The following is an 11,287-nucleotide window of genomic DNA, read 5'->3' on the forward strand; positions in this document are numbered from 1 at the left end:
GGCCCATGTCTTTAACCCCAGCACTCGGGAGGCAGAGGCAGAGAGATCTCTGTGAGTTTGAGGCCAGACTGGTCTACAAAGCTACACAGAGAAAACTTATCTCAAAGCAAACAAAGAAACAAAAAAGATTGACAATAAATAAGAGTAAAAAGTACTGCTCAATGTTCCCACTCACTACAAAGGTGTAAAATAACACCACTGTCTACTACTGTAGAATCAGTGAACTTTAGGACAGGCGGGGCAAGACATGAACAAAAGAGAAATGTAAAGAGAAAAATAATGAATAAAAATAGTATAATTAATTCAAGAACTGTGAAATCATATCAGATGATGTATGTACATATAATTAGAATCCCAGAAAGAGAGAGTTTGAAGAAATACCTGAGAACATAATGGCATGAGACCACAGATACAGGTGTCTTAGAAAACACCAATAACAGTATATACATACACACACACACACACTCATATACACACTCACACACATATATACATATGCCCACATACACACATGTGCACACACTCATATACACACCCAATACACATATCACACACACAGAGAGACAGAGAGAAAGAGAGACAGAGAGAGAGAGAGAGAGAGAGAGAGAGAGAGAGAGAGAGAGAGAGAGAGAGAGAGAGCTCCTTGATAGCACCTATGGACATTTTGTAAAAATATTAGGTAAAAAGAAAGCACGATAGCCAGCTTCATGTCATGAAGCTCACAGAACAGAAGACAACAGAGTACCATACCTAACGTGCTGAAAGGAACAAAAAGAAAATCCTGTGTACCAAGTTTAAAAATATTCTAGTTCTATTACTTGTTTACTGATTGGCTTACCCATTCATGTGAGTGTGCGTGTATGTGCACTCCTCATCCTCTCCCTCTACCATGTGGACCCTGGGGATTGAACCCGAGCTTGCAGGCTTGTCAACAAGCACCTTTGGTTGCTGCTGGGCATCCTGCCTATCCTTCTCAGAGCTCTGTTTCTACTCAATAGTTACTTTTGTGGTTGAATGAAATTTTTTTCTATTTACAGTCATTCTTACAGTCATTTTATTCTCTAAATAAGAACCAACCCTGGGATCAGGTATGTTTTTTCCAGATTGTTTCACAAATACAATTTAATAATGCCCAAATAAAAATTATTAATGTATCTATTTATAGAGGTCTGAAGTCAGTAGATCTCTATGTAAAATTATCAAGTTAAAAACTGAGCAGGCATAAAACAGAAATAAGCTATTATATTTTTATACTTCTGCCTTTAAAAAATTATGTTGCTTTCTCAAAAAAAATCCAGTAATATCAACAAAGGTGTCAAGCAAACACAGACACCCACACTGCAATGCAGCTTAGGGCAGCAGCTGGAGTTTAGGGCAGAGGTCTTATCTTGTGTGTCCAAGTCCCTGAGTTCAATCTCCAGCACCACACACGCCCACACGCTACACTCATTTTCCTGTTATGATGGTAGGAAAATAAAATTTTTAAAATGAATATTAAAATAAACAATCTGTCAAAAAAACACTTTCTCAGAAATTGAATAAAGTCAGTACACAGCTGCATTTACATCACTCAGAGATGAACCAATGGGTCAAAGCTGGTACCTTAACATTTAGCTGATGCAAGTACACAGTTCTTTTAGTTTCCCTCTAAACTGACTGAACCTCAGCAGACCTTGTAACATCTAACAGTTGCTCTGTGAATGCCAGTTATCTTTGAAAGTCTCATCTTTCCTCCCATCACCACCTCCACTCACCCAATCTTCTGTGTTGACTTTAACTCACACCCTGTTCAAGCCGGGGTTCCTTCCTGCACCGCCTTGGACTCCTATCCTGTTGCCCCTTGCAATGCCCCTCCTACTCCTCTCTCACACCATGGCTTTCTCCTCAGAGCTGCTTCTGACTAGATGGCTGAGAATGCTTACGAAAGCACTTACTTCTTGTTGCATTCCAGCTATTGAACTTACTCCAGGTCTGTTCTTCATCGGCTGTCTCTGAGCTACAAGATGATGATGGAGGGATAGAGATGGAGAGGAAGCTGTCTCAGAACCCAGCACTAAGAGAGATGATGATCACTATCTCCCCCATCAAAACAGCCTTGGACTAGAGGGTTTTTCTCTTTAACACAATAGACTGGCATAATATTTTGAATGTAAGTGTGTAAAGTGAGGGCTTTCAATAACTGCTAACTCCATGAAAACAATTTATAGTGACTAAATATGTTTCCTTTCTCAAATGCTGTTTAGACAGTTTTTTCAAGAGTTTTTCCAACCTGAGAGTTTTGTTTTGCAGGAAAAACTGCACTTATGGTTTAAAAAAGGGTCCATGCCCTATTCTGAGGAGTGAATTAAAGCCAACTTTCTAATGAAAAACTGCAATATTGGAGAATGCAACTATCAGAACTACTTCAACCAATTAAGGATGCTTTACATACCTATCACTGTATACCTTAAGTTCTGTAGAAGACAGAAACAATGAAAACTATATATAGTGTGCATGTGCATTAACACACACATAAAATATTTACATAAATTTTATTTAGTGTGTGTGTGTGTGTGTGTGTGTGTGTGTGTGCAGTAAACATACACACATATACATGTGAAGGCCTGTATCTGAAGGTTGATATTAGGTATCTTCCTGTATTAGGCTGCATATTATTTTTTGAGACAAGGTCTTCACTGAACCTGGAATTCACCAGTTCACCTACATTGGCTGACCAGCATGTCCTGGGTATACCCATCTCTGCTTCCTTTATAGGAGCATGAAGATGTGACAATCAAATTCAGGTTTTCATTCGTGTGTGGTATGTACTTTGCCAAGTGAGCCACGTTAACAACCCCCAGAGCTAAAATTTTTTTGATGTTTTATTTACTTACATGGATGTTTTGCCTTAAAGCATGTATACACTACATGTATACCTGTTAGATCCCCCTGGAGCCATGTGGGTGCTGGAAATTGAACCTGGATCCTCTGTAAGAACAAGTTAGCTACTGAGCCATCTCTCCAGCCCGAAGACTTAAAATGTTTATAGTAGCACATAGGAGTTTATCATTAGGCCTCAGAAGAATTAATATAAATAAAAACAAGTGCTACAGGGATTCAGAGGAAAGTTCCAAAAAGATGATACTTTATTTGTTTTTTGTTTTTTGGTTTTTTTTTTTTTTTGGTTTTTATGAGACAGAGTTTCTCTGTATTGTTTTGGAAGTTGTCAGTCCAGCCTGGCCTCGAACTCACAGAGATCCGCCTGTCTCTGCCTCCCGAGTGCTGGGATTAAAGGCGTGCGCCACCACCACCCGGCAAAGATGATACTTTAGATGGGCATCAAAAATGGGTAAATCTTGAATGGCAAAATAGTATTAAAAAACAAAGGACGTTCTACATTAATGTTAGAAAAAAAACACTGCAAAGAAAAATTTTCATCTTAAAATGTGGGATGACCCAGTGACTGATGGAAGCAGAGACAGATACCCACAGCTAAACACTGAGCTGAACTCCTGGAACCTAGTGACAGAGATGAAGGAGTGATGAGCAAAGGGATCAAGACCATGATGGTGAAACCCACAAAGACAGCTAACTGAAAAAGGAGGGGTTCTTGAACCCCAGACTGATGGCTGAAAGGCCAACAGGGGACTGATCCAGACTCCATGAATGTAGTTCCAGTGAGGAGGCCACAGAAATCACTGGGGCCTTGGGTAGTAGATCAGTGTTTACCATGGTTTATGAATGAGCTTTGGGAGCCCATTCTAAATAGAGGGATGCTCTCTCAGCCTGGACACATGGGGAAGGGCCTAGGTCCTGCCCTGGATGAAATGACAGACTTTGGAGATTCCCCCAAGGAGGGCCTCACCCTCCCTGGGGAATGATATGGGGATGGAGTGGGGGCTAGGGAGGCTGGTGGAGGGACAAGGGAGGAGGGGTGGGAGACAGAGCTGGGATTGACATGTGAAGCATTCATGTTTCTAATTTAAATAAAAACATATATTGAGGGGAAAAAAGTGTGATGACCTTGGAAAGTAGGAGGGGTTCTAGACCACGGAAGACCTTGGGTGCCCTCTGAAAGTGTTTGAACTTCAGTTGGCCTGTGGGAAGAGCCACTGAAGATGTAAGTATACCGATGTTGTTGTCAAATGATGACTATGAAATAGCCATATGTCACCATGAAGATCTTAAGTAACCAGATTTAGAGGATATGAAGAATGCTGACACAATAAAGAGTAGACACAGTCCAGTTCTATCATTTTGTTTTGTTTTGTTTTTGTCTTTTATTTTTGCCTTGAAGGTTTTAATTTGAATGTAGTTATTGTTTCATTGGGTTTGTTTTTATTTTGAGAATGGTTCTTATGTATTCTATAATTCTCCTGCATTATATTTATAGCAAACGGTGACCTTGAGCTCATGCTCCACATCCCCAGTGTTAGGATTAAGACATTCCCCAAGAATCCTCATTTATGAGGTACTGGGGATTGAACCCACGACTGTGTACATGATAGGCAAACTAACAGAGCCACATGCCTAGTATGAATGAGTTATTAAAACTAATATAAGATTATTTTCCTGGGAATCCAGATTTCTGTCTTTAAAAAAATCAACAGCTTTGACATATTTTTCTCTTAAAAGGCTATAAACTGTTGCAAATTAACATGAGTTTCATTTATCATTGAAAATTTCTATCAGAGTCATTCCATACCAAAAAAAAAATCAAATAAGAAAGCATCCTAAGAGTAATGTTTACAGCTCTAAGTGACTACAAAAAAACTGGGGAGACCTCATATTAGTAATTTAATGATACATCTGAAGGCTTTGGAAAAACAAGAGCAGAAATCATCCAAAAAAGAATATACAAGAAGAGCTAATCAAAATCAGGCCTGAAATCACTGAAATAGATATGAAAAATGGAGGTTAAAAAATTAATGAAATTAACAATTGGTTCTTTGAAAAGATTAACAATTGGCAAAGCCTTAACCAGATTAACCAAAAGAGAACACCCAAATTAGTAAAATCAGACACAAAAAAGGAAATTTTTACAACATAACCTATGGAAATTCTGAGAATCATAAGGATATTCTTTTAAAAAATTATAAAGGAAACTGATAAATATCTAGATTTATATGCTCTGCATAAATTAAGTAAAGATAAAGTAATACAAATAGATTGATAAAGGCCAATAAGATAGAAGCAATAATTAAAACTCTCCCAACTAAAAAGAAGCCTAGCATTAGATGAATACAGGGCAGATTTACACAGACTTCAAAGAACTAGCAACAATATGCTTCAAATTACTTATAAAGAAAGAAACGAAACACTTCTAAATTCTTTGTATAGATCCAGTATTACCCAGATGCTAAAACCTCATAACAATCCAACAAAAAGAAAACTATAGGGCAATCTCTCTGATGAAAACAGACACAAATAATGTCAATTAAATACTTATAAACCAAATTCAAGAATACATAAAAAGATTATCCCCCATAATCAAGTTGGCTTCATCCATGAAGCAATGTAAATAAGTATATGTAATCCATCACATAAAGATATTCAGTGGCAGAAAGCACATTGTGATTACTAGTTTTATGTAAACTTGACACAAGCTAGAATCATTTTTAAATCAGTAACCCCAATTGAGAAAATGCCTCCACCAGATTATCCTATGGACTATCCCATGGGAGCATTTTCTTGATTAATTAGTGGTGCAATGATTTTTATTTTTAAATAAACCCTTTCTTCCCCAAGTTGTGTTTGATCATGATGTTTTAATAGAAACCCAAAGTCAGAGATTGGTACCAGGCTGTGAGTATTGCTGTGACAGACCTGACCATGTGTTGTTAGGAGGATTGGGTTAGCATTTGAACTTTGGGTAGAAAAGCCCTTGAGTGCTCAGAGCTCGGTGGGCTGTTCTACAGGAGCTTAAAAGATAAGAATGCTGAGAGCAATGCAGATGATGAACCTGGATATTATGCTCCTGACCAAAAAAAAAAACAAAAAACAAAAACAAAAAAAACAAAACAAAACAAAAAACAAAACCCAGACATGTTAATCAATGAAACAGAATCGAGGGTCTGGATAAAGTGAAGAATGGAGCTGGTGGTGCACGCCTTTAATCCCAGCACTGGGGAGCCAGAGGCAGGCAAATCTCTCTGAGTACAAGGCCAGCCTGCTACAGAGTGAGTTCCACAACAGCCATAGCTACACAGAGAAACCCTATCTGGAAAACAAAAACAAAACAAAACAACAACAACCACAAAATGGAGAGACAGCCTACCCAATGAAAGAAAGTTTTGCTAGATGATCATCTATCAGGGGACTATTAACTAGAATTCACACAAAATTAATATATATACATATGGGCTAGAAACGGCTACACGGGTAAGAGCACACTACATGGTTAAGAGTACACTCTGTTGTTCTTGAAGAGGACTTGAGTTTGGTTCCCAGCACCTAATCTGAGTCTGCATACAACCTGCACATCCATATTTATTCCATCACTATTCACAGACAGACAAGTTAACTATCAACACAAGGGTAAATAAAATATCCTATGTATACACAATGTAGTTCCCATGTGACCACAAAGAATGGTGAAATCATGTCACATACAGGAAAATGTGTGGAACTAGAAATTTTGTTAAACAAAACAAAACAGTCTTTTTTTTTTTACGAGACAGGGTTTCTCTGTATTGTTTACGGAGGTTATTGCTCCAGCCCGGCCTTGAACTCATAGAGATCAAGCCTGCCTCTGCCTCCCGAGTGCTGGGATTAAAGGCGTGCGCCACCACCGCCTGGCAAAACAAAACAGTCTTAGAAAACAAAAATATTGCATGTTTTCTCCTATCTACAGAACCTATACTTTAAAATAATACGTGAAAACCAGAAGAGGGACTGTTTGAGAAGGGGCCAGCAGAGGGAAGGGAAAGGGAAGGAGGGAGGAGTGAGTATGAGCAAGTGCCTCATACACAAGAACAAAGATGTAATAATGAAACCACTACTTAGCACAAGCACAACAGAGAAATAAATTAAGATGCACGAAAAGCTCTAGTAGAAATTTCTCTAAAGTAAGTGGGTGACCTATAATTTTAGCCAGTGGAAACGCATTAGACTGGCATATTCAAGAACCTGTCACAAACCAATACCTGCTGTCAGGAGCTTGGGGATAACTTGAAGGCCACAGGGAACTGGCTGCAACACGACCCCATATCTTGGGTGGATCCTACTGAACATTTATTCTGTAAGCAACCCAAACAGCAGATACTGACTCCAGCATCTGAGGTCTTCAATGGGGTCCCAGGTTCCAGTGGGTATACCTGGACCAACATGCATTTCATTCCTGACTACAACATTCCTTCCTACTTCATTAGGTGTGGACAGCAAGGCCAGATTCTATGCAATAACTCACTACTTAGAGAAGACCCAGCATAAATTGCTAAACACCACAAACAAGAATCAAGTCAAGCAAACCCTTTCAAAATGCATCCATTTTTTAATGCAATGAAGATGTTGTAAAGCTATTACAACCTTTCTTTTGTAGCTAGGTGACAAGTTAGAAGAAGCACTTTAGTTCATCTCATATAAGTGGTATCTTTCTGTACCACTTTTCAGGCATCCTAACACTCAAGAGAGAGAGTTGTTTACTGTCCAAGTCCATGAACACACAGTCCACTCAAAGAGCCAGTAAAAGCAAGATCTAACAAGGTTTTCCTTTCCTTTATAAATACACTGAGAAACATTACAACCATTAAATATGCTGTACTTTTACCAGTGCTGCATGGTTTGACTTGGTAAAAAAAAAAAACTGTACATAAAAACTATACTGAGCTAAAAATTGCAAAACGTAATATAAAGCAGTACATACATGTATGCCATGCCATTATATTTTAAAAACAAAAATAAACAAACAACAAAAGCTTTCCACGACAGGCTTCCACTATATATTTAACACGTGCATAACCACACTTTACACACATCTGTCTAATCATATCAACTCAGGATTTCATTCGGATAATATAATTAACTAGACAGCAGGAGCAGAATGTGTGTTTTGCTACTTTTGTTTTTCTGTATTTCAAAAAAATGTATCTTTGTTAGTTGTCTTTAACTGCCATCTAGAGTTAAAATTAATCCATTTCTTTTCTCCTCTGTTACTAATCTTCAAATGTTGAGGAATAAAAGCAATAACGTTTAACTGGTTTCATGTTGAGCAAATACTCAAGACTCCAGATTTTCAAGGGGTAACTAATTATTCAACTTGTCAATCATGGTAAACATTCCCACCTGTTGCAATCATCACGGGGTGGCTAATAGGTGAGATTTACATTTAATATAACGAATATTCTACTTGTTGTATAAGCTGTTGGATAAGCAACCTGATATGTATTTGGACTCAGAATGACATATCAAAAACATAAATATGTTACAGTCTCTTTCTATTGCCTCCAACTCTCCTTTTCTCAGAATTTAAGAAAATCAAAATCAAATAAAGATATTAAATTTTTATTTCATTTTAACCTCTGAAAAATATAATTATAAAAATTAGGCACTGGCAATATGGCCCATTGAGTAAATGTACTTGCTGCCAAACTTGGTGACCTGAGTTCAAGCCCCAGGACTCAGATAGTGGAAGAGAAAAAAAATTGAATGTCGTCCTCTATCTTCAAGTCATGGGCCACAGTATATGCATGTGTGTGTGTGTGTGTTCATGCATGTGCTTACACTAATAAATTGATGAAAAAAATTAACTAAGTCCCACCTAATTTAATTTTAATACTTTTATGTTGAGTGACATTTGCATCAAAAGTTGAAGAGTGTATAAGATTAAGCCACGAGTGAAATTCACTTCATTTACTGAAAAGCACAATTAAAAAGGATACACTTAAAAGTAAAGTCAGATTTGAAAGTAAAGCTTAATGTCCAACAAAAAGAGGGAGAATATTCACATGAAATCTTCAGTCAGGTAACATTTGTTTCGTATAAATAAAGGACATAAGTTTTTTTTTCACCAAAATGCATCAGACTACAATAGCCTTTCAGACAAGTTCCTATTGTATCATTATATCATAAGTAAACTAAAGTGCAGTAAAATTGCAATACTTGTGTATTTATTTATTTATTATTTTTTTGGTTTTTCGAGACAGGGTTTCTCTGTATTATTTTGGAGCCTGTCCTGGAACTCGCTCGGTAGACCAGGCTGGCCTCGAACTCACAGAGATCCGCCTGCCTCTGCCTCCCGAGTGCTGGGATTAAAGGAGTGTGCCACCACCGCCTGGCTTGTGTTTTTATTGTTTAAGGAAATAGGAAAATTTTCAAGTGGATGCAAATAGCAAATAATACTGTTTTTTAAAAAAAAGTTCTACATACCCATAAAACTTAGCTGCATATTACAAACGCCTGTGAAAGGTGGAAGATAATGCTTATCATCTCAAGTATCAGTTATGCGGGTTCTCAATTGCCTACTCAAAGGTAAACTAGTGAGTCAGTTGTCACATGGCTATAAGAGAGAAAAAACTTCAAGAAAAGAAACAAGCAGGAAGGCCATGAGTGGAAAATACCTACGTTGGGGCTGACTTAGTGATTAACAACATTGACTGCCTTTCCAGAGGATCTGGGTTCAATTCCCAGAGTCCACATGCCAGCTTACCACAGTTTATGATCCCAGTGCCAGGGGATCCGACATCCTCAAACAGGCAAAACACCAATCAGTGCTCATAAAATTAAAAATAAATATTTTTTTTAAAAAGGAAGAAGATGCCTACCGTAAGAATATCCTGTATCAAAGCTGGGTGGTGGTGGCACACACATTTAATCTCAGCACTCAGGAGGCAGAGGCAGGAGGATCTCTGTGAGTTCAAGCCTAGCCTGATCTATAGATCAAGTTTCAGGACAGCCTCCAAAGCTACAGAGAAACCCTGCCTCTCAAAAAACCAAAAAAAAATCCTATATCAAGCATTCATAGACTAGTAGATATATATCAGATGCCAATGGGAAATCAAGGACCCAGGACTGGAAGATGTTTATAGACTATAGACAGCTAGAAGGCTATCAGAATAAGACAGACAGATTGTGTGAGCTTTACATGAATAGATTTGGGAAGTGAGAATCATACATATTTAACAAGTATACAATATATAAATGATTCTCTAAGAATTGTCATATATGCATTAAATGTAAAAATCCTATGGTTTCCTCGATCAGTTTTAGAACTGGTGAGATTTTTTTATTCCATTTCCCAAGAAGGAAAAGGGTATATGCAAATTATCCCTGGGCATCTTTGGAGTTAAGCATGGTTCTAGGAGAAAGGCCTTATTACCTTAGTCAAAGATGTCCACAGCACAGTCCCAGGTGTGGTAATGATTTCTCTATTGTAGCATTTGTCTGATTGGACCTAGACGCACACCTGATTCATTGGTAACAGCTCCTAAAAGGGTATGTGTCTGTAAATTTCCCATTGGTCAAAATCCATCAGGAGACAATCTAAAGAATTTTTGTATATATTTTAAGTATAAAATATCTTCCATGGTAAAACAAAGTATGAGTACAGAACAGGTGAAATTCTAAGGGTTGTATTTCAGATGGAATAAAAACAGACATTTGGACTCATTTCACCAACTTGTTGAAAGAAGAAGAAAGATCAACCCCATTTAAGTCATGAGATCTTTATTTTCTAAACATTTGTCTATCTGTGGTAAATTCAAAGGGTGTCTAAAAGGATCTCTGCAGTATACAACAGAATTTACTGCCAGTACCTTGGAGTATTGGAAATATTCAAGAGCTCTTCCATTTTTTTTCATAAATTTCTTACTTTGCCATTTCCACCAAATCTCCCTTGTTCTCATTCCTAATCTCTGTTCACTAGACTCGCCTCCTCTAATGATATGCAAGGCTGGTAGAAATTAGGAGAAAGAATTCTTCTCAACATGCATACACACACACACACCACATCTATGCAAACTCATCTCTTCCCCTAAGAAACCCAACATCCCCACTCTACTCTCCCACCCCCTGAAACATTCAACCTCAGAGACAAGTGTCTGAAGCCAACTTAATTTTCCAAGTCCACCTCAGTTTTCCAACTCAATGCTCTCTCATTTCTGACCCACCATGCCACCTGGCCACATTATACTCTTAGTTATATATCCTCTCTATAAATCATGGTTCCAGAGATCAGCTTCCTCTGCTGTGTCTTCTTATCATGATGTACTGTTTCATCACAGACACAAAAGCCACAAGAGCCAACAGATGCTGCACTGAAACTGCCAAAAGTGACTACAGTTCCCATTTTGGGACCATGAGGAAAAGCAAG

This window comes from Mesocricetus auratus, unplaced genomic scaffold (assembly GCF_017639785.1).
Source record: "Mesocricetus auratus isolate SY011 unplaced genomic scaffold, BCM_Maur_2.0 Super-Scaffold_100006, whole genome shotgun sequence".
NCBI classification, from domain to species: Eukaryota; Metazoa; Chordata; class Mammalia; order Rodentia; family Cricetidae; genus Mesocricetus; species Mesocricetus auratus.